Below are 23987 nucleotides of genomic sequence, written 5' to 3'. Positions count from 1 at the left end.
GGATGTCCAAAAACAGCACAGGGCAACCCACTACCATGAAAGCCAGATGTTTATTGGGAAGATTTTGGCCGTACAGCAAGCTCTCCATGCTCTTTCAGACATGGAGAGCCTCAGCAGTGGTTCTGTGCAGAGCCTGTTCAGCCCCACCAGCCATGCAGTAGCCGGGGCTGAGCTCTTGCTGTGCTGCATGGAGACGAGCACATAAGCCCACCAGCATTCCCATGGCCATGGGGACCAGTGTTGCTCACCACCCTAAGACTGGAAAGGCTTGAATGACTTTCTATGATGACCAGACATGTCCACAGTGAAGGTGGTTTTAAAGGAGTGGGATTTTTCAAAACTGCTGGGCATTGGCCTAACACTGTTTCCAGAGAGGTCAGCTGGAGTTTTACACCCAACTCCGGTGGGACCAGAGTCGAGCCAACACTTTGTGCTTTCCAAACTCTTTCCTTGAGTTTAGAAACATGCTACCGTCCTGTCTTTATGCTCCAAGTACAGGGATCTCTGCACAGCATAGCATTCAGAGGGTGGGGGTTTATTCCCTCCCTCCAAACTTCTCTTCAAGAAGAGAAGTTAAGCTGCTGAAGTCCTCTGGGACCAAAGCCTAGATTGAAGCTCTGGCTTGTGAACTAGCCCAAACCCAGTACTGGAAAGACCAGCAAGGGAAAAGCTGAGTTTGACAGACACTGTATATGGTCTGTGTCTGAGGAACTTAAGTTTCTTTGTCCTTTTGTCTTAAGGGAACAAACCAGACCTTGTGCACAGCTCTGAAGAGACAAGGCAATAATGCAATGCGAGCGTGCTAGTGTTCTGCCCACAGGGAGTGCAAAAAAGCCCTAAAAGGCAGAGCAGGGGGAAAAAGGCCATCTCTGAGCTCACCCGAGCTGGGGGTTATGCTAAGGAGCCTCTCAGCTTTTTGTCTAGGTTTCCCGCTCACTCTGAATTAAGTTTGAAGTCCGAGCCTGGATGGCAATACAGGCTGGATGAAGAAGCAGCTTCCCCATCGGATGTCAGACAGTGACAGAATTGCACAGAAGAGTCCAGCGCTTTCTCTCCAGGTGTCATCACTGCTGCCTAAAAACAAAGCTTCCCCTCACTCCACAAACAATTTTCGGAGTTATCTACTGCCGCACAACCAATCTCCACCTCCAGCTTCTTCCGTCTTTCTTGCCACACAGTTTTACCTGCACATCAGCATCTCTACCACTCTGTACCAGAAGGAGCCAAGTGGCTCTGCTCTGTGCCACAGCCTCTGCTGCGATGGTGTCCCACCAGTGCTTGGCCAGGACTGAATTACTAAAGGGCACCTGCTGAATATATGGAAGCTGAATTCAGCCTAGGAGACCAAGGCAATGATTTAATCATTCTTGTTAGAGATTATTTTTAGTCATTATTACTAAAGATTATAATCTGTGAAGAGGAAAAGAGATCAGAGCATGATTTTGAGCAGGAATTGTGTTCAGGAGGAACATTTCTTCATCAGCTATGGAGAGGACCTGGGTATGCCCCATGCCTGAAGGCAGCCTGCGATGAAGCCTGGGAAACATTTGCACAGGATGAGTGACAGGTAGATCTGCTCACACATATAAGGTGTCAAGATCTGCCAGCCACAAAACGCATCAGGGCCATCATGCTGAAGAAATATTATATCCTGTTTGCTCCCAAGAAATCAAAATCCCTCGCGAGGAAAAAAGAACAAGAGGGAGGGAGAAGGCACGTCTGGGTTTTACTATTCTGCTCTGAAAGATGTAGCACAGCCTCGCTCCTAGGGTTGCTCTTCTCCACAAGCAGCAGCTGAAGGGCTTTGCAAAGTGGCATGTCCCACCCACCACAAGCCCCGTTCCCACCTTGCAGGGACATGGCACACAGACGGAAAGGCCCTTCATCGCACAGCTCTTCCTTTTGCCAAGAGAAAGTCGTCACATTGGAGAGTCGCTCTGAGCAAGGAGGTAAGATTAAATGGGTTACCTCCAATTCCCCCCACCTCTGCCACTCCGTGCAGCAGCTGATGGATAAGAGCAAGGAGAAAGTGGAAGAAGCAGAGGGGGCGCAGGGGCTCTGGAGGGAGGTTTGCAATGGTTACCGTGCCTGGCAGCCACCACAGCTTGGCCTTCACTTTCCAAAGAGAGCAGTGATTTAAAATGATGCCATTTTGGGGGGTGCCCAGCATGAACACTGCAAAAAGATCAAAGTTTCAAGGGGTGCTTAACATTTTGAGAAAGCTTCCAGGTGGCTGCCCAAATGGAAAACTGCAACATTTTCCCTTTTCTTACTTCATCCTCACTCCTGGCTACCCAGCAAGATCAGGCAAGGAGCAGACGCACAGAAAAATGAAAAATGGTTGGGAAAACACATACAAAAATAGCTGCAGCGACCGTTTTGCAATGCAGAGCACTATGTGAAGAATACATTTCAATGCCAGCAAAGAGACTCAGACAATTCTGTTAATTAAGAAGTATCAATACCCTGCCCCACTCTCCTGCTTCCATGACAGGCATCAGCTGCTCTTGCTTTAGAGCAGCAGCCCGCAGAGGGGCCCATCAGGCAGAGCAGAAGATGGAGACATGGGAGAGATGATTTTAGTGACCCTTGAGCCTTTCTGCCTGCTTCAGCTTCCCCAGCTGTGAAACACGCCTCTCCTCTTTTGCAGCATCTCTGAGCTCTGCTGCTGCAGAGCTACAAGCAGCTAGTTAACTATGGAGGATAACCATAGTAGCAATGATAATATAGGTGGGTCTTCCTTGCAAGGGTCTGGTGCATTCCTAACTTACTGCTCAGGCAGAGTAGCACGTGGTTTTTGAAATAAGGACTCCTGAAACACAAGCTCGCTAAACCTTGTGGTAACACAGGCAACTGGCTTCTCTCGCAGCTTTATTCAGCTTAGAAGGGTCTTTGCTCCCCCAGATCATGTTTGCAGATCCAGTATCTCAGTGCTTCTGATCCAGTCCTTTGGGAAGCATGAGCTGTCTGAACTCTGCCAGCTGCCCTTAGAGAAAACTCTCCTGCAGACAGAGCCAGCAGCCTAGCTTTTCAGGTCTCGCTGTCCCTGGGCTTTTGGTTATGCCAGTCATGTGCCACCTTCTGCAGGGCTGAACTTTCCCCGCATAAATGCTAAATAATGCTCTGGCCAGTCACCAGATGGCACGTTTATCTCCTGAATGGCTCATTCATCATCTGCATCTGTCCACTGACTCTGCTTCAGACCAAGGGCAACCACCTCCCAGGTTATTGCAAGAGTATCAGTTCTCAGTCCACCATAGGGGACCTCAAGCATGGGTATGTATGAAGTAGGAAGCGCTCTCCCTCCGAGCCCCAGGGTCCCAATGATGGCCTGAGCAACCACCTCCATGCGCCCCGCCTCAGCCATTGATGGGGAACATGCTCCAACATCTGGAGGCTTTGGTCCTGGAGAGAGGGGACAGCATGGGCTGGCTCTTGCTGCTGTCTCTGTGGGCACCAGGCCCCCAGATGCATCACTGCATTTGTCTTTTTTTTTTTCCTTCTCTTTAAATCATGTGAGTTTTTCCTCTCTGAAGCAGCACTTTGGGAACCCGCTCCCTTTCCTGCTCTGCTGAAGTAGCAAACCACGCAGCATGGCGCTGGCTGGGCACCAGCAGCTCTGCTTGTGAAGCGGGGTTGCAATATTCACTTGAGAAAAGTCTAATTCCTCTTCCCAAATCACATCATAACTTGTTTTTGCCATACAACTACACATAGGAAAATTTGAAGGATTGGACGGCAGCTTGCTCCACCACCACTGCCACAGAGGAGGTGGCGAGGGGGGCAGATGGGAGCAAAAGTAGCAATTTGCCCTCAAGCAGAGCAAGCCTGGTGGTGCTTGCTAGTAAACCCCACACGAGCAAGCCGGCCTCAGCCTCCTTGAGAGCCCTGCCAGCACATTGCCCCACACTCCCTGCCAGGACTGTCTGTGGGGTGGTGCATGCGTGTCCCTGAGTGGGAGTGGGGCTGGGGCTGGACAGATGCACTCCAGCTGCCTCTTTCTTTTCCTAGAAGGGTTTCTAGAAGCCCCCAAATTGAATTTTGACTGGAATGATCCAGGGCATGATGTGAAAGGGGATGAGAGTGAAAAGAGTAAACAAGATTTGCCAAGGCAAAGCCAAGGCAGGAGGACAGGGCAAAGGGCTCTGTGGGACTCGGGATGGGGGAAGAGGAGGAAATAAAGAGAAAGCCTCAGATTGGACAATAAAATGGTAAATAAGGCACAAAGGACAAGTGAGAAGAACAACTAGCCTGTTGCTCCTAATCCAGCCACAGTTTTCAAAGCAGGATCATGAGTCACCAGCCTCATCAGGGCTGGAACAGAAACCCCAGCTTGCTACATGCAAGAGCAGAGCATCATTTTTTTGGCAAAGCCAAGGGCTCCCGTCTGTGGCATGTGGAAGGCTGGAGGTCTGGAGTCAGGTGCTGCAGGCACGTGTCCATGGTACAGTGGCTGCAGGAAGGCTGCCTGGCTGGACCGCTCACCTGCATGGAGGGATGCTCCGGGGGAGCGGGGCTTTCCTGCCAGTTCAGGGCTCGCAAATATGCTGCTGGGCAAGGTGCCAGGCTGGGGCTGTGCTCTGCATATTGGGGTTTCAGTCTTGCTAGTAAAAAAGTCCGGGACTTTTTCTGGGGGTTTTAATGAGGTGAACGTTCACGTTTTTTCCTTCTTGCCCCAGCAAGACACAGCGCAAGCTGAGCTCCCACCCAGCCAATGGTTTGGGCTATTTCCGCAGCCCCAACTCACGCTGGAGGCTCTGATCCTGCCACCAGTGGCACGGGGAGCTTTGTGTGCTCCCCAGCACTGTCATGGCCATCCCACAACAAGCCAGCAACACCTCCCAAATTCCTCTTTGCCCATCACAGGCATCTTGCAGGCACTTCCAGAGAGCAAAAGGACCTGTGCAGCTTCTGCTGTGCCTTAGCACATCTGTAAGGAAGTTGTGCCTCTGCTTCTGTGCCGTTCCATGTGGGAAACCTAAAAACACATAGGGCATAAGACTGCAGACAGCACACAGCCCCGGCAAAGAGGCACCTGCAGAGATGCTGCCACCATGCTGCTTTGTGAACCCAAGAAGGAGCTGAACTGCAAGCAAAGAGTGTCAAGCTGGGGAGGGTTTTATGGGCTTTGGGTTTGTTTCTCCCCTGCCCTGCACTGTAGGGTTTGGGTCCCCAAGCCAGACAGCAGAGCAGTGCTACCTAACATGGTGGAAAGCAGAAATTTGGGCTTCCCCCAGCAGAAAGCAAGAGGCCTGACTCCACGTTTCAAGCAGCCTGGGCTGCTGGGGTGCTCGCTATTGTGGCAGGCGAGAGATGCGTGTGTGAGTGCATATTTATACATGTGAAAGCATAGGCATCTGAGAAAGGTTTCATTTCCCTGCAGTGGCTGCCGAGAGACACGCCGGAGGTATTTTTGGGAAGCCCAAAGTCCCCTTGGCATGCAAATCAGCTGAGCAGCCCAGCAATGCTCAGGGCATCCAGTCTTTCACTTTTCAACCGCAGAGCGTAACCCCCAAGTCAGGCTCTGCAGCAGGGCTGGGAGGCGCAGGGGCTGCCAGCCCAGCAAACGCGTCTCTCACCAGGCAGCGAGGTGTATTGCACTATCAAAGCTGCAGGGCTCACCGCCCGGCACAGCGTCCTAGCTTCGGGTGGTTCCCTCTTTTATTTTAAGCTCAGAAGTCATTATCATCAGGGCTCTGCTGGTTCTAAACCACAACAAACAGGCGTCTTGCCTGCACACTCTGAGAGATGCTGTTGAGCTGAGGCAGCTCTTTTGGGGGTGAAACAGCAGGACATTTCACCGTTCCTAAAGCTGCCTGACCTCTAAGAAGTAGCAATAGTGCTCAACAACGTGAGCAATTATTTATGTATCTATAAATAGTGAACCCCCCGTGCTAGCTAATGCTATTTCCGCCTCACAGATGTTTCACCTGGTCCCTCACCCTAGGTGTCAGAAAAAGCTCCAACCCGAGTATCTTTAAGCACTTGACAGGGTTTTTATTTCTGGCCTGGAGGAGGGGATAAAAGAGATTTCCTCCAGAATTTATAGGCTGCTGGGTGAGACAAGGAGGGTGACAAGACCTAGAGGAAATCAGCCTTGGCCTGGGAACAGGGAGAGAGATGCTGCAGACCCAGCTCTGGCACAAGCCTGTCCCACCTGCAAGCACCCGATGGTGCTGTCTGTTGCCATCTCCAAAGCAACTTTATTTAGAATAAAACCCGACTGTTACAGGGCCTCTGGGGACAGGTCACCATGCAACCTCGTCCCTCTCTGGGACCACAGGGCCAGGCTCTCTGTTCGCCCCGCTGCCACAGGGTGGGCACAGATGCACGGCTCCTGCTGCTGCCTGCACCCAGGGGACGGGCAGGCCAGGGAGACCAGCCTTCGTTTTAAAGGTCACTCCAGAAGTCAGGAGAGATACAGGGTTCATTGACTCGTTAAGCAAACGGGGTGAAGCTAAGCTCATCTCACATCACCCGCAGACAGCCAATACCCAGGCAGAGGTGAGAGCGGAGAGGTCGACGGCTGTTCTCCGACCCCGCAGCTATCCAGGTTTGGACAAATGACCCCTCCGAGGGACATGGCTGTAAATTGCTTAAACAAATGCAAAGTTCAGACAACTGTGAAGAACTTGTCTCACTTGCCAAAAAAATTACAGAACACCAGTGTTTTCTGAAAAACAAGTCTGCACAGCTCACTTATGAGAAAGGCGGGAAGATGCCAGAAGCCGGCAAGCAGGGCAAATGAGGAAAGACTCCAGTTCTTGCCCAGACAAGGCTTGGGGGGGGATGGGGAGGCTTGTTTTGCTATCATTGCTCCTAAGAAAAGGCGCAAGGTCACCCGGAGTCCTGCACTTGTTTGTAGGGAGAGGGACAGCAGAGACCCCTGGGCATGGCGGGTGAGGCAATGTTTGATCACCGCCTCTGCGAGCAGGCTGTGGGGCAGCTCCTTTCATCACCTGCTCAGTCAGGACTTATCTCAGCACAGGGGCTTTTGAAGTCCCTTGTCCCGAAATCAGTAACAACTTCCCACATGATGATCCTAAACAGCTTTGAGGAAAGGGAATAACCTCACCAGCGTCTCCCACCAAAATAACTCCTACGTGCCCTTGTACCCCAGCGAGCAAGGGAGGCACACAAGTATTGCTGACTGCAGTGGTGAGCTTTGCTATTGCAATGTTCAAATAAAAGACAAAATGCTGCTCCCTTTTCTCTCCTTGAGGGCTGGGCAAGAGGGGCTTTTTCACTCTGCGCAATACCAGAAGCATCTGTTAGTTGTTGCTATTCCAAAAGCAGCTTAAAACCATCACCCAAAAACAGCGTCTAGGAACTGTATGCAAGCCTAGTGAATGAAAACCTCAGTAGCGGAGGGGACACAGCCATCAACGGCAACACAACTCCTTGTCTCCAAAGGCTCAAACTGGTAAGAGGATCTTTTGAGCTGAATGCTGCGGGAATACCCTGTGATTTACACAAATGTTGTGTAATTCACGGCACGAAGACATAGCCATGCCTTCCCCATACAACATGTCCAGAGATGAGAGACAAGGAGAACAGATGAAAGCACCAGTGCAGATGACTTGCACCCCAAAATCCCATCTGGGACGCCTCACCCACCCTTTGTCATTCAAGCCACTATGATGGAAGCTGTTCTTTTACTGGTTTATGGGGGGGGGGGGGGGCAGGGAAGAAGAAAAGAAGCCTCCAGAGGACAGAAAGCCACCAGTAGTTTGCACAGCCACATGAACCAGCTGGGCCGGGTCATCGGAGCAGATGAACTGGTGGCTTCCTGAGTTCAGCCACACAGAAATATGCATCCAGGTATGCAGCTTTTCACACACCCCTCACTCAGGAGCGCTGCCAAACCCTCTTCAAACACTTCTCCAGCCACGCTGCGTTCCTACAGGTGGTTTGGCACACGAAGAAACCTCCCATCCATCCCCAAAGGCTGTTTTCTGACCAACTATTTTAAGCCCCTCTCGCAAGCAGAAAATTGTTACTCTTTACAACTGTCTGAAATGGTTTCCTGGCGAGCCACAAAGCATCCCACACACCCTCCATCCCTCCCTCCCGACAGCTGCCCAGACAAACCCTTTTGCTCCTTGCAGGCCAGGCATGGAGCTGCGTGCCAGCTACCCCATGGCAGGGGATTTAAAACCTTAGACCTCGCTTCTTCATTTTACCACCAAGCTCCACAACCTGTTTGTGTTTTGGTTTCCATTGCAGGGATAACAACCCCCAGGCATATTTAGGATGTAAAACATGCTACATGAGGAACTTTAACACAACAGCTTAGATCCCAAATGTTTCACAAAGAAGCATTTAAAGCAGGAACATAAGCATCTAAAATTTTAGGGTTTAGTCCATGGGGAATAAACATGAGAAACAACATTTTTGGTCTAAAACCTTCCTTTTCTCCCCCACCCTCACTTGCTACAAGCGTGACTTACCTGCCATCCCTGCTCTCAGATACTAAAATATCTCTTCTGAGGTTCCCAGTACACCAGCATGCTGGGCAGACTGGAAACTTGCCCACATCACTAAAACAACTTGCAACTCTCCCCCTTCCCTAGGAGAAGGCCTTCAGGTCCCTATATAACTTGACGCCAGAACTGGCAGCTGCTGGGGATTAAGTCCCAGCTGATGGGGGTCAGCAGTAATTCACAATGACCACCTCAGAAAGGTGCAGGGATTTCTGTGCTGGGAGGGAATGATCTGAGCGAGAAAGCAGCAGGGGAGCACCCTGACCCCAGGGGGATGGGATGGGATGGGATGGGATGGGATGGGATGGGATGGGATGGGGTGGGGTGGGGTGGGGTGGGGTGGGGTGGGGTGGGGTTGGGTTTCTCCTTGCCATAACTCTGCCCATCCCCTCTGCAGCACCTGGAGCAAAGCGCAGCAGGAGGCAAAGTGAGCCTATGTTACCTGATCAGCAAAATCAGGTGGATGCGGTGGCAAATCATAACCAGCACTGTGCAGAGAGATCTGCATGTTGGGCTGGGAGCAGGGCTGCCGTGCTGCCCTCCTTGCCCTGCCCGCATGCAGTCCTTGCCCTGAGCCCCCTGCCTGCACCAGCCAGGCCTGTGGGCAGGTTCAGGGCAGCTGTGGGTGCCTATCCAGGGCAGCCTTGTCCCCTCTGTGGTGGCCCTGCTGAGGGGTTCGTGCCCTCTGGCTCTGAGGAGGGGTTTGAATGCCCTGTCATGCCAGGGATGCATGTATGGGGGGTTTCTAATGGGGCAGGGCTCCCTCAGAAAGAGAAAGGAGAGGGAAAGCAGGGGGGCTAGGGGGTTGGCAGAGGGCGAAGGCAAGGCTTGCTATTGCCTGCCAGTGAAGGGAAAGCAGGAGCATCATCCTGCCATGGGACAGAGTGTGGGACGCTGCCTGGCGTGCTCCCTGCCAGCTCTCATGTCCAAAGGCTTTGCAGAGCCCCTGCCCCACTCAGATCAGGAAAGGTGATGTACAAGGCTTGGGAATGCCATCCCTTTCCTGCTGGTGAGCAGGTGAGCTAATTAAACAGGCTGTGCCGTTAAACGGTAATGAAGATGCATGATCTGGAGCAGCCTGATAGCCTCCCAGCGGGGCCCAACACATCAGAAAATTGTGATTGCTTTTCCACTGTTGCCTGGAGAGAGCATCCTCACAGAGCGTTCCCTGCTGCCACCTGCCACTGGTAACCGAGGGCCAGTGCACAAGCAGCTCCTGCTGCCAGCGCTCACTTTGGCTCCCTGACTCTTGCAGGCAGGTGGGGATGGAGATTTGGGGACATTTACAGTTTTGGGGGGATGATCTGAACTCTTAGCAAGGTCTGATTTGAGGAAAGCAGTGATCAGCCTTACAGACAACTAGGTCCTTCAGGCTAAGCGTGGGCACCCAAAAGACCGAAGCATCCCACATCACCAGAGCCCCTTGTCCCATGCCTTCCCCAGCAACCTTCATTGCTTTTCATCTGCCTGCAGGTCACGCTGACCGAAGCCGTAACATCACCAAGAAGGAAGTCAACAGGAACACGGAGGAAGAAGAAGAAATTCCCGTAAACACCACTGGCTGCTGCTAAAATTAAATGGGAAGGGTGCTAGTTCCTAATTTACTATTCCTTCCTGCAATTTCCCATCTGCCGGGCTCATGCTTGTGCTTTGAGAGCGGCTCCCTGGGATGGACAGCTTTCTGCAGCAGCTGTTCCCGGAGACTGGCGAGCTGACGTTGCACAGCATGTAGATAGATATTTTTAAAGTTGTTTGGCTTCCCCCGTCCTTGCACATTAGCTAAGATAACACGGGCGAGCGCTGCCAAGGACCTCACGCCTAAGGGCAGAGCAGGGTCGAGGTGCTGTCCCCCCATGTCTCAGCCACCTCAGCTGGATGAAGAGACCTTTTTCCCTCCGTGAGGAGCAGCCAGCTCGGCTCACAAGGAGGTGGTGGAGGCAGGAAAGCAGCAACACCACCAGGAGCCGAGCACCCCGCAGCAGCACTGGCTACACCACTGGCTTGCCGAAGGGGGGCTGCATGCCTGCTGGGTGAGGGTCAGCGGTGGAGAGCAGCCAGGATACTCAACCCAAAGGCAGGTGACCCAAGCTACCTCTTGCTTCACCTGATGGTTATCTGCCCACTGGATTTCAAAGGTGTTTTTCACAGGCTGATGCCTCCCTGAGGTAGTAACTCAAAATCCAGAGCTGCCAAGGACATGGCATTCATCCTGTTGTTCCCTTGGCTGCAGCCCTGCTGCCTTCCCCGGCTGGGGAAGGGGCCAAGCTCCTCTTCCAAGAGTTAACAAGAAGCTGACTACTAATAAATCAGCCTCCCAACTCTTCTTGTTGCTTTATGCTCCTTGTTGGGCCTGGGGAAGCGACCGCAGAAGATGCACCAGCATCACTGGGGGGGTTCAACAGCCGCTGCTGGTTTTGGGCAGCACCGGTGAGACACAACACCCCTCGCTGACGGCCAAGCTGCTGAGGTCTCAGCACAATGCAACTGCTTCAGCAGTTATTTGGCCGAGCACCTACCATTTCTGTTTGCATTTATACTGGGGAGGAACACGGCTGCTGAGGGGCTCTGAGCAGCCAGAGAAAGCATTTGTACGAAGCCGTGGTTAAGCAAAGCCAAGGCCAGACCGAGGTTTCTGCTCTATTTATGGGACTCATCCTGCTCAACGCAGGTGCCCGGCCTCCCCACCATGTCCAGCCTCTGGCTGAAGGTGCTGCCCACAGCCAGGCTCCTGCAAACCCCCCAGCATGTTTGCCTACGACAGCTCCTGCAGCTCATTGGAGTGGGATCATGCAAGTCTTTCTTCCTGCTTTTACCCCCTGTTTATTTTGGAGGCTGGCTTTCCTTCTCCTGCCGTCTTCATTTTAGTATTGTTAGAAAGTAGTTACAATCGAAATAAACATGGATGAAGCTTGTGGTTTACGAAAGCCTAATTATACAACAGGAAAGAAATCCCACAGCTCTTCTCTGTTTCCCATGTAAAAGATTTTCCCAATCTTTTACTCTGGGTTTGCCTGGAATGGGTGTAGCATTCCTCATTTTTCCTCATTTTTCCTCATTTTAGGGAATATCCCAGAGATGAGCAGCCTCTGCATTTGCCGAGCATCTTTCCTCCCAGGCAGGGCAAGCTCCCCCTCACCCCCAGGCATCTGCTGGGGGGGTCCCAAACTGATGTGCTGCCTTCAGGAAAGTGCAAAGCACCAGCAGCTCTGGGAGGGCAGAGACTCCCCCACTCTCCCACCCTGTGGGGAAAAAAAACCAGTTTTTTCCCCACTACATTATTTCCTTGGAAGTTTCCTTTTGTTGGATGTGTCTTCAGACTATTTCTGACCATTAAAAAGCCCTTTCTCATATAAAGCATTGGTGTCCTAGACCAGCAGGGGCTGGTCCAGCCCTGCCTCTGCTCTGCTCCTGGCCAGCCTCATGATTTCAGGGCACCCTTTTTGTCCACGAAGATCTCCTGACGGGATGTGTTAAGGCAGGAAAAAAGCTGGGAAAAGGTATGTCTCCTGGTGCAGGTCCTAGCGTGCAGCCCCAGGGCAGCGCTGCTTTCCCTCAGCCCTAACCCCACACCTCCATTTCCGTGCAAAGCCAGGAGGAAGACTAATTGCTGACAGCATTGCCAAGAAACCCGACCTGTCCAAAACTGTCGTGCCATTTTTAGCATCTTCCATCCAGGAATCTCGCAAGCGTGTGACTGAGGAGGTATTTTTACCTTCTTCCCTTGGCATTCCAGGCGGGATAGCTGGTGCCTCCAACAGCATGAGCCGGTCACTGGGGGCTGCTGTGAGCCGGGATCAGCAGCCGGGCCCACCACCAGGATTGTTGATTTCCAGCTCCTGACGCCCAGGGAGCCTGCAACTGACCCAACGGCAGCATTTCTCCATGGGGTTTAATCTTCAGGGTCAGAGCCGCAGCTGGGTGCTTGAAATCCCACCCCAGCGCTTCTGTAAACAACAGCAGAGAAGATGAGCAGGGACAGCAAATGTGGATTGAGGACAAAAATAATGCAAAATCATGGGGCTTTTTTCAGATAAACAATACGTGAAGGCTGGCCACAGTTCTGCTGTGCAGAGCCCTTTTCCCTGCATGCCCAAGCCCCTAAACCCAGAGCCAGGCTCTTGAGGACCCAGCCAGATGAAGACCGGGCCAAAAAACAGCAAGTGAGAGACAGGGGGATGTACCATCATCAGCACTCAGCACCCCAAACCCAGCCTCCCCATCCCCACGCTGCTGCCCTCCCTCAGGTGACAGAGAAAACCATGCCTTGAGGGGGTCACTGGGGGACCGATCCCTCCCAGACAGCCACTGGGATCCTCACATGCGTTTCCCTTGTCAGAGTCAGTTTTCATGCAGAAAAATCTCTGTGGGCATCCCTGGCATGCTGCCATCGATATGCAGGGGTGTGCAGGGTTTTGCATGTCTGGAAGAGGCAGGAGGGCATGTCTGGATGCTGCTACATCTTCCAGTGACAATCCGTGACCGGATTTGGCCAAGCCTTTGATGAAAATAGCACCAAGTGTTTTCATTCATCGGCTTTTCTGGACCTGGAAAACCTGGTCTGAAGTAACTTTCTCTGGTGACACAGAAAAGGAGGGAATTGAAACAGAAGTGTCCCATGGTCCAGGCTGGGCCCGGGGATCTTTCCTGTGGACTTGGGAGCCCCTGCTCTCCCCAGCAGAGCTGTTACAGCAGGTGGGACGCATGGAAGCAGTACCCTGCCTTAGCACAGAAGGAAAAAAACACCTTCAGCTGATTCCCCACACAGGCAGAAGAGACATCATTGAGACTGGGATTGGGCCAAGGCAATAGGTCATTCCTTCTGAGAAAATGAAATAAATTGCAGTCAGGCAGGAGCTAAGAACAAGCAGAACCTTTAGCTTTTCACTCAACAGGTGATTTTGCATGTGTCAGAGACTTAATTTCCATGGATTAGTTCAGCTCGGAGTCAGAGGAGACATCTGAAGGTCCGGAGCAACCTGAAAGTCACTGGCGCTTCTGCCCCTTCGGTGCTGGTGACATTTCTCCCAAACCCCCGTACCAGCCTGTCCCTGGCAGCGCTCGGAGCTTGAGTTGATCCCAGATGCAATCCAGGCAGAGAAGGCAGGCAGCACTTTATGCACAGCTTACTCATCAGGTGCTTGCCATCTCTAAGTAGCCCACGTCTGAAGGTCCACCTGCACACCTGCTCCTCGGTGGGTGCCACATAACTCATCAACTTTCTTGGAAGGCATCAAATTAAATCCAAGGTCTGTGAAATCTCCTGGGGTTTCAGTGAGCCCAAACTCTTCTTTGACAAAGTGATGCCATCTGAGGGAAAGGATGCAACCTCCTGACTCTCCTTTGGACAAAGCCAAATGCCAGCAAGGCCATGGTAGGAAGGATGGTGCTTGGTGTGTGGGCAACAACATATTTTGCTGGAAAGCAAAGACCTTTTCAGCCTTCAGGATATATTCATAAGGATATCTCTGTTTTAAAGACATCAGTGAGAGCCACTTGAAGCACTCAGCTTGAACCAGCAGGGACTTAATACCCCTGACAGGAATCCCTCCTCTGGGAAAGCAGCCCTCAATGAAAACCCAGCATGCCGTCCCTTCATGGTGTGCAACAAATCGGCTTAGCACACAGAAAACCAAGTTGTGTTCCCGTCCTCCGGTGCTCAGCCAGGGACGGAGCACAGCCAACACCGCAGGCGGAATGCTGCCGGTTGCAAATTTGGGCACTGCTGCCCTGTGCAGACACAACCAGTGCAGCAGTGCCCAGGGACAAGGTGCTCTGCAGGGGCACGAAGCTGAGGTGGATGCTCCTGCCTCTGGCGGCTGCTGCTCCAGGAGGCTGGAAGATGTGGCAGGGATGGCAGACGCCAGCCCCCAGATCCCGAATTAGGTCAGTGGAGTTGTAACATCTGGCAACGCAGCTGCCTTTCCGCGGGGATTAGGCACAAGCGCAGCTCAGATGCTGTGGCATAAATGCCCCGAGATGCGGCTCGTGGGTGCTGGCGGGTCTGAGCATCTGTGCTCTGCCTCCACCCAAGGGGCTCGGGGGCTGCTCCAGGGGCCCGGAGAGGAAGGAGCCTGCGGTCACCCATCCCACATTCCTCTCCCGGCCGTGGCCCCAGCCTCTCCAGAGGGCATTGCCCTCCCCAGGGGTGGCTGCTGGGTCAGTCACCTGCAAGGCATTGCAGCGGCGTGGGAGGAATCGCAGCAGGGAATGGCAGAAAACCTCCCCCAGGAAACCGGGAGAAACTGCCGGTAATGAGGCCAATTATCTGAAAAGGCTGAGAGCTACCCCAGGAGCCCAGGAAAGCCGGCTCAGTCACAGGATGAGGCCACAGCCAGCGGGGACACCAGCTGCCGAGGCACATTCCCATTCACCGTGCAAAACCAGGGCCAGCTATTTATATCCCATATATAAGCACACAGTATCTCTATGTAAGCTCAGGTAAATAAAGACATACAGAACAACGTGCTGTTTTGGAGACATCGGTCTCGATTAGCACTTTAAGCAGCATTAAAAATCCTTGTTTCTGAGTCGCGAGATACCTTTATAAGGCAATTACATTTTCTGTGTGTTTTTTATTTCTTTTAAGCGCACACAGGGGCAGCAGCGACACTGTCAGGTGGTCCCTTCTTGGCATTTTGTGGTGCTCTCACCAGTCTGGGGTGCTCCACGTGGCTGTGGATTTCAGACCAGTTTAGTTCAGGGTTTTGTCTTTTCCACTGCCACTGGAGCCACCCGAGGGGCACAGAGTAATTCAGGTGGGAATGGAGCGTTGGGGGGGTCTCTAGTCCGACCTCCCGCTCAAAGCTCAGAGCAGGGTGCTCAGGGCTGTACCCAGCTGGGCTGCAAAACCTGCAGGGACAGAGCCTGCACAGCCACCCTGGGGCCTCCCCTGAACTGTCTGCAGTTCTTTGACATCCATCATGTACCGGGGGGATGCAGTATTCACACACGGTCTAACAAGTGCTGAGTAGAGGAAGATGACACCTTCCCTCGACCTACGGGCCGTGCTCCTGCCCATACGGGTGGGACGCTGCTGGTCTCCATCGCTGCCAGGGCATGCTGGGGGCTCACACTCAGCTCCTGTCCCACCACCCCCAGGCCTTTCCCACAGAGCTGCTCTCCAGCCAGTCCCTCCCCAGTATCACTGCCAGGGGATAATAATCCTTCCCACTTGCAGCACTCGGCACTTGTCCTCGCTGAATTGCATAAGGATCCTTTCAGCATTTTTTGAAGCCAGGTGTGCCATCTGCCTTTCTCCAGTCACTGGGACCTCCCCTGATCTCCAGGACCTTCCGAAGGTGACAGACAGAGGTTTTGCAAAGACGGCCAGCCCTCTCCCCGCCGTCGGGTGCACGTGCAGCCCAGCTGCTCAGGCGGACGTGCATGGGTCACGTTCTCGGCCGTAAGCCCAGAGTCGATCCAGCTCCTCCCAGACTCCCACCAAATGGGACCACCACATCCAGCCAGGAGTATGGATTACAAATTCGGGTGCAGGAAGAACACGTGGAAGAGGAACTGAAATCATCGCATAGGAAGGAGCAGGTGTTAAGCTGACGCCTTTTCTGGTCATGGAAAATTGAATTTCTAAGTAAATGGGACTGTTTGTTTGCATGCTTTCTCCATGTGACTGCCTTTCCATAGCTTCACATGGATGGGGATTGTCCTTGTAGATGGAAAGACCAGAAGACACATAAACCTGGTATTTAGGAAAAAACAATGTTAATAGTAACAGCAGATTTTAAAAGGAAGAGTTTGAGCCAAATGAAAAACTGATCAAAGAGTAATATGAATCACATGCCAGAACGACGATCATGACAAGAGGAGAAGATGAAATAGAAAGTGGAAGCATGCCTATTGGCAATGCCCATAACGAACCCCACTGCTTATAATCCCTTCGTGACTTAATAAACTGGCCTCCTCACCCGTATCAAATGAAATCCCTCAGGCTTTCAGGCATCTACTGTTGACCATCTGTCTTTACAGGCAGAAATATTTTAGTATCTTTTAAATCAGTGTCACGTGTGCCTCTTCCACAATTTCCAGGAATTTCTGGGCTAGCATTTACTGTCTGCACAGCTACAGAGATGATCTTTTGTTGTACCAAAATCTTGTGATCTGACTTAATTTTCTGGCTGCTTCTTTCTCCATAATAGGCTCCTTTATTTTGTTAGTTCCTCTATGTTTAAAACAATGTGACCTTACCTCTGGCCCTCAACATTATCCATCAATGACCCAAACAAGATGACTTTACAGAATATATTTTTTTACAGAATATTTTTCTCTGTTTTTTTAGAGCTTGGTCTCACTATGTAGATTTTGCACCCTTCTACACGGCAGCTCATCTTCTTCACCATAAGCAGCTACTCACAGATTTGAAATCTGGAAGTGCCAGACAGAGTTGCACTACAGTCAGAAGGGGATTTGGTCGGGGGCCTGGGGGTGTTTGTTTGTTTGTTTAAAATCACTGCATTTTTGGACGTCAAAAATGTCTCTTGCTTCATACCTGCAACCATTTTGCTTTTGCTAGCCAGAGGCATGGAAGAGCTGGACAGCAGAGACTGCGTATGCCTCAGAAGAGCAACAGATGTAAGGTGAAGGCAGCACATAGAAGAATTTAACTGGCATTTTCTTCGATTAATTAGAAATTATACCATTAAACCACTCTGTCTGGACCCTGGGCCATTTGTCTGTATCTTCCTATGCCAGGAGTGCCATAATTTTACGCTTCTTCAAGCAGCTCCCATTTAAAAAAATAGTTTTAGCCTTCTCCCTTTTGGGATTAGTCCCAAATGTCCTTCCCCATCCCACCAGTCTGAGGCTGAGCAATGTAGTGGATGAAGCACACAGAAACAAACAATGAAGCGGCTCAATGAGTTTACAGCAGCTTTTCCAGACGCTGAGGTTAAAAGACGCCCGAGTTATCAGCTGTGGACTTGCTACGAGTTTGTGGTCCCAAGGATGGCAGTAAAGCCAAAGAGCCACACCTGGTGGAGCCAGCGTATCTCAGGTCTAACTGCTGCGGCATCAACGGGCTGCCAGGATATTCCAAGGTAAAGCTTGAATTCATATTTAAAGTGTTTTGCCTGCGACCCGCTAAGGCCCACACAAGACTTCAGGAGGATGCTAAGATTTAGTGGTGGGAGCCAGAAAGAAGAACAGCAGCAGCAACATCCTTTAAACAGAAACTTGATGCGCCATTAAAGGCAATACGAGCAAGGCACACAGTTGTGCTTTTAAAATTCACTCAGGATGAATACCCAGCTGGCAATCTGATGCAGGCCAAGCGGATGGGACTACAGCTGTGCTACGCCCCATCTCAGCATCAAGACACCTCTCCCTGCAGGCCAGAGCGGATCTCCGATGGGACAGCTGAGCAGCCCCTGTGCCCAACACTGGAGAAAGCACCCACAGAGCTGAAGTGCGTGAGGAGCAGCCATGAACAGGAGCGCATGAGGGCTGAACGCTGCTCACCCAGCACGGCAATTACCGACTGGCTTCGCCTCGTTATCCCCTTGCTCACCAGAGCAACAACCACCTCAGTACAAGGAGCCCTCACAGGCGCAGTGGGAAGAGGAGATGAGGTGAGTGGCAGGAGGTGACGATGGAGAGGTAGAGGAGAAGGGCAGGACAGCATCAGGGGGGCACGAGGCCATGGGGGCTCTGGGGTGGGGGCAGCCCCATGGGGTCTTTTCCCACAGTCGCTGTAGGAGCAGGAGAGGCCAGGGCTGAGGGAGAAGGGCATGGTCATGGGAAAGGCAGGCAGGAGACTGGGGAAACAAGGGCAGGAGGAGGAAGAGGAGGAAGGTCCTGGAGGTGACCTGTCAATAAGCTGCCCTGCAGGGAAATGCTGGGAATGGAAAAGTGGAGATGTTTTTCTAAATTGCCCCTTTGAGAAGCCATTAAAGTGCATGCCCGTGCACATCCTTGTATTCAGGGAAAGCTTTTTTCCTGCATCTTTCCCAAACCTACTAAAGCCACCGTGTAGGGAAAGTGTTTGTCAATACACAGGGAGGCATTCCTGCACACCCCCACACACCACCGACTCACTTCAGGTTGTCCCCATGGGAAGACATTGGGAAAAACCCACCTTCTCTAAAGAGGTACCGTAAGTCTGAATTCAAGGTCCTTCCCTACTGTGCTTTGGAGACTTTTATTGGAGGCACTGGCAAGGTGCTCCTGAGACAGGCAGAGGCTGCAAACAGAGCCTGAAGTTTCTCCTGCTCCCATAGAAGAAAAAATAAACCCTTCGTGAACCCGTAAGTTGAATTTCATAAGGCAGAGGATGTTGCCACCTGCTGCTTAAATATGGGCAGATGTTAGTTTTCCTGGGGTTTGGGTCATTTCTGGGTTTTAAACTGTTTTGTAGCCTAATAAGCCTGGGGCTAGTGCTGCATGTTCCAGGGACTAACAGCTGCTTTTTTGTGCTTGTAACTCAGCCGTCAGCGACTCCTCTTCCGCTGTACTGCTGGCAAACACAACAGACCATGAAACACTCCCTTCTCTGCAGTTTCTTCACTGTAAACAGGTTTACAAATCAGGTGGGCTACCACAGCAAGGAAATGTCACCTGCAAAGCCTTCAGAGGAGGCTGGGTAGGTACCCAGCTGCCACTTCTTCCCTGGTGCCTCTTAGTACAAGGTGCAAATCTTTGGGGATGACAAGGATCATGGGTGGCCAAACCTTGGGCACCCAAAAGCAAATTCAAGAGAGAAGGCGCTTTTTAAATTATTTTTAAAGAACTGTAAAAAGTGCATAACGTAAACACACTAGGAGTGGGTGTTGAACTGGTGCCCTTATTTGCAATTCAAAGAATTAGGTCGTAGTATTGAGGATTAGAGCGTACACTCTTTGTACAGGATTAAATAAAAAGGCCCATGTTTCCGTGAGACAGTGGCTTGGCAGTCAGAGAGAAACGAAGTAAAACCAGCCGGGGATGCTCTGCAGGCAGAGCTGATGAAGCAGCAGCATTGTATTGCTGTTCCCCCTGGTGAAATGCCTCTGGGGAAAGATCTATTAATTACAACCATCTGGAAGAGAGTCTCAGCTACTGATGCAGGTGTGATGCTGGGGAGGGGATGGCAGGACAGAGCTGGGGACAGGGCTGAGCAGCCAGAGCAGTGCCGTGGCCGGGTAGGGACAGCACATGGTGGCCACGCTACATCCATCTGTGGGGCCAGGGGAAAAACCTCACCAGGGTTTGGTGCACAGCAATGGAGATGCAAAGTCTTGGGAATCATGCTGATTCAATCTGAACCTACTTTCTGGTTACTTAAGGTCTCCGAACAGGATGAAATGACGCTGCTACTTCTTTTCTTGGTTAATTTTCTGGGAGTTGAATGAGCTCCACGTGGGGTCTAAAACCACCAAAGCAGCAGCTCAGAGGGAAGGCGAGGAGCTCACGCCATACCAGGTGGCAGGACACTCAGCCACCAAAGCTGGCCAAACACATTTCATCCATTTTGCCAAGACTCACGCCCCTGCCTTCATCTCCTGCAAGAAAGATATTTGTGCTTCTGCAGGGAGACCAGAATTTCTGTTTTCCAGATGGAGAACTGAAGAAAACTACAATTTAGGTGACTTTCCCAAGTTCTCGGAGGCCTTTATCGGCCAAGTGAAAGCCTGAAGGCTGTCAGCACGATTCTCAGACTTGGCACGTACAAAATAAAGCCTTCCTCTTAGCGAGGAACCAGCAGTGTGCTGGTATTCTCATACTGCTCCAGTTCATCTTTGCTAAAGCCCACAGACCAGGGCTGCTTTTGCTGGGAAGAAGCTGGCAGTATCAAATTGTTTCAGAATTTTAACAACGTCTCCTCAGGCGTAAGTGAAGTTCAAATCAGCGAAGATTTCAAAACTTCACCATCGCACTTCCATTGTGAGAACCATGTGGATGAGTCAAGTCTGCAGAGAAGTGATTCAGCAGCTCCCAAAGGAGAGGAGCCAATTATTTTCAAGGTGCCTAAATGAGAAGCTCTTGAGAGCCGAAAAGGGATTCCTCTTGCCCCTCAGTAATCTTGATAAACTATAAAAATCTACCTTGGTTGTTGCAACATGGCTGCTTTTTGCTTCCATGAAGATTATTGCCAGCAGACGGGCGGGAAGGGGGGCGCGCGAATCAGAGAAGCCAGAGGAATAATATTCTCTTAATAAAGCAAAACCGCAAGTTTTATCTTGACTCATGTGGTCTAGCTGTCCCAGGGAAAGCTGAAAGATGATCACCTTCATTAAAAAATTGCTCTGGCTGCACAAAGCAGGCATCTTGGCTGCCTCAGAGACCTCTCCGGATGACAGCGCAGAGGTGATATATTACAGAAAGAGAACCAGAGCTGCGTTCCCCGTCACGAGGAGAATGGATAAAGTTTTCTACTTCTTTTCCTATGCCAGTCAGCAGTCTCTTCTCATGATATTGCTCCAGAATCTGTTCCCTCGATCATCTGCTTTTAAAAGCTCATTAGAAGAAAACGGGATACAGCACACGGGGATGATTCGCACCTGCAGCCTCCGCAGCGGGGCTGCCTGGCATCCCCGTCCACTTGCAGGTCCTGCAGTGCAGCTGCTGGGCCCCCACCCACAGTCACCCTCCTGCACCCCCTCCTGCTCAGGCGGGGATGCCCCAGGCAGCTGTGGCTACCCGATGAACGGATCAAACCCTGCGATCTCACAGCTGTATAGCCTGCTGACGATAGGAAGGGAAAGGCTTTCTGTTTACTGTGCTTCCTCGCTGCCAGCCGGAGCCAAAGACAAGCCAATAACCTGTATCAACAAACCAAGGCGATGGGAACTGCGCTGCGTTCCAGAAGTGGTGGGTGGTTAGATCCGGGCGCGGGGGAGGAATCCCATTCGCACCCTCTGAAGAAGACCTCTGCCATTTTTACCAGGATATAGCGCCCATTTCTAAAGATGAACATTTGTGACTAGTTAGAAGCAAAGGAAGCTGCCAAGACCAACAGCTGAGTAGTTTCTGGGAGAAGCAACCATGCAGCAACAGGAAGGCAGGGGTGGGCGAAATGACACCACCGTGCAAAGCTTCAGAAGAGCTCCATTCCTGAAAGTGCTGGTACAAGCAGCTCATTTCAGGAAGGGCGACACAGCAGATCCTGGCGTCAGGGGCAGGCTGTCACGATGGCTGGCCACCAAACCCACCAGCCACCTGGCAGAGCAAGATGCTCAACAGAAGATGGGATGAAGCAGGCGCGGGTTGTGGAGAAGGGAATGATTGCCTTCGCTGAGCCTTAAACAGCGTAAGGTTGGGAAAAAAAAGACGTTGGCAGTGCAGAAATGTAAACTGCATTAAGCCAGACTTGTAAACATGAAGGTTAAGCTGTCAGGAAACCCAAGCGCTGTATGCAAAAGCAACCTCAGCAGCCAGCCCTCAGGGAAAAGCATATCCTTACCTTGGGCACCCAACACAGCCTGTCCTGGCTACCCAGAGACACGTGAAGCTTGCCAGTGTTGCACAAACTAGGAAGATGAACCCGGTTTGCCCCACAGGTTCAGCTACGCTTTCCGCTTATTTCCAAAGCATGAACTGCTAACCCTGTCCAGTCTTGATTTCCATATTGATTTATTGGTATTGAATCATTTAAAAGCATTAATGTTTTAAGGCAATTACAGCTAAATCAGATTGAGGGGTTTCTTGAATCAATGAAGACAAAACCAATACTCTTCTCAAACAATTAAGGATCTATTCTTTATGCTTACTCTGGAAATTGTAAGTGGAAGTGTAGATTGCCTCGCTCCCTGGGGTGCCAAGTTGAGGAACGGTTTTGGTATTGCTTGAGCAGCCTGACCACAAGGAGTACGCTGGTGATACAAGGTCACCTGAACTCAAGAGGTCCAACATGGCCTTTCACGGAGTCAGCAAGGGCATCCGCTGGTCACTGACTACCGAATGGGAAAACCACAGTGAAAACTGAAAAGAACCACAACGCCACTCCATCAAAACTTGACACTTCATATTTCGTGCTGGAAACAGGAATATTAGCATCCAGATACTTAGGAGGCTGACCCTGAATCGTGGTCAGCCAGATAAAGCAACCCAATATGGGAATGTGTTTCACATCAAAAGGAAGTCTCAGGTTTGCAGTCTTTATTCACTTTTTCGTATATAAAAATATAGATGCATTTGCGTGTCTGTCTCTATATGAAAGTAACTATACCCACCCCCCCGATATAAACGTATGCGCTAGTGTAGTTGCACATTCAACAGGGCTGTGGGCAGTGCCAGGCATAACAGGACCACGATTATTTTCCTCTCCTCACTACCTCTTTAACAGAACACACTCTAAGCTGAATTGTGATCTTCATTCTAAAACAGAGTAGCAAAATTCCCAGCCTGACGACTGCCTGAGGACTGGACTACCTTACTCGAACAACCACTGACATAGAACATGCAGCAGATGCACAGAACTGCTCTTTAATACCTCTTATTTTGTGCCTCAGCAGAGCAGGCAATGTTTCACAGCATGCCGCACGGGAAACAGGAGACAAGTCTGTAGTACTGTCCAGTGACAGCTGGATGCAACACGTTTCTGACCAACTAGCACACACACCACAAAATCTCTGCTTAAATTTAAGTGCCATTTATTAGCATGTAAAATGAGTTTTGACTTTACAGAAAAACACACATTTAAATTATGATTTATTCAGTGGAAGAAAAAAAAACAACCCAAACCCTGGGCTGTATCATAGTACCTCTTTAGCTTATAGACTCTTTATTGGCTACACAGCTACTATATCGCAAGCTTCCACAGGTTCTCAATATTTTTAATTAAAAAAAACCCCCACAACTAGAGAGTGCAGAAAGTCTGAAAACAAATTCTAATTTTTGGCAAACTTGTACTCTTCTGGTACAGCCCAAGCTTACCATAAGAACCAGAGCCTTTAAGAAACAAGTTAAAAGGTGACAAAAGTCTTCCCGAAAGGACAATGCTCCATTTCAGAAGAGAACTCAGAACACTTGATTTCTATATGCTCTAAATTTTCATAGAAATACAAATGCTATGTCCTAGAACATCTACGTGCTCTCATACAAAACATCTAGCAAGACCTTGTACTAGTTTCCGATTATCCCAAGTGTGGATGTGTGAGGATAGGCAATAGGAGTGGGGAGAAAGACGACAAGCACGATTAAAACAAGTTTCCTGATAAGTGAAATCCCTATTTCCGAGCAAATGGGAACGCTGAAGCACTAGCATAACCACAGACAGTATATCCTGAGTTTTGATGAGTCCTAAAAGCAATTCAGAATCTGCAGCTTCTGTCCTACATGGTAAATTCTGCCTGTTCTTTATATTATTCAATTTATCAAATTAAACTGAAACCTAAGGGAGTGGGGGACAGATGCAGGCGGTGTACATTCTCCCCGATGTATTAAAAGATGAGATTTTGCAATTCCGTTTACTTGAAAGGGGAAGCTATGTCCACTTACCGATAATCTGTGTCTTCTCTGAAAAGAGAGAGGCAGAATATTTGAAATGAGTTATAAGGATGCCTTTATACAGACTAC

This window comes from Nipponia nippon, unplaced genomic scaffold (assembly GCF_047370975.1).
Source record: "Nipponia nippon isolate SJK-2023a ecotype South Korea unplaced genomic scaffold, ASM4737097v1 scaffold_1, whole genome shotgun sequence".
Lineage (NCBI taxonomy): Eukaryota > Metazoa > Chordata > Aves > Pelecaniformes > Threskiornithidae > Nipponia > Nipponia nippon.
The sequence above is the reverse complement of the archived record's forward strand: the minus strand, read 5'-3'. Positions refer to the sequence as shown.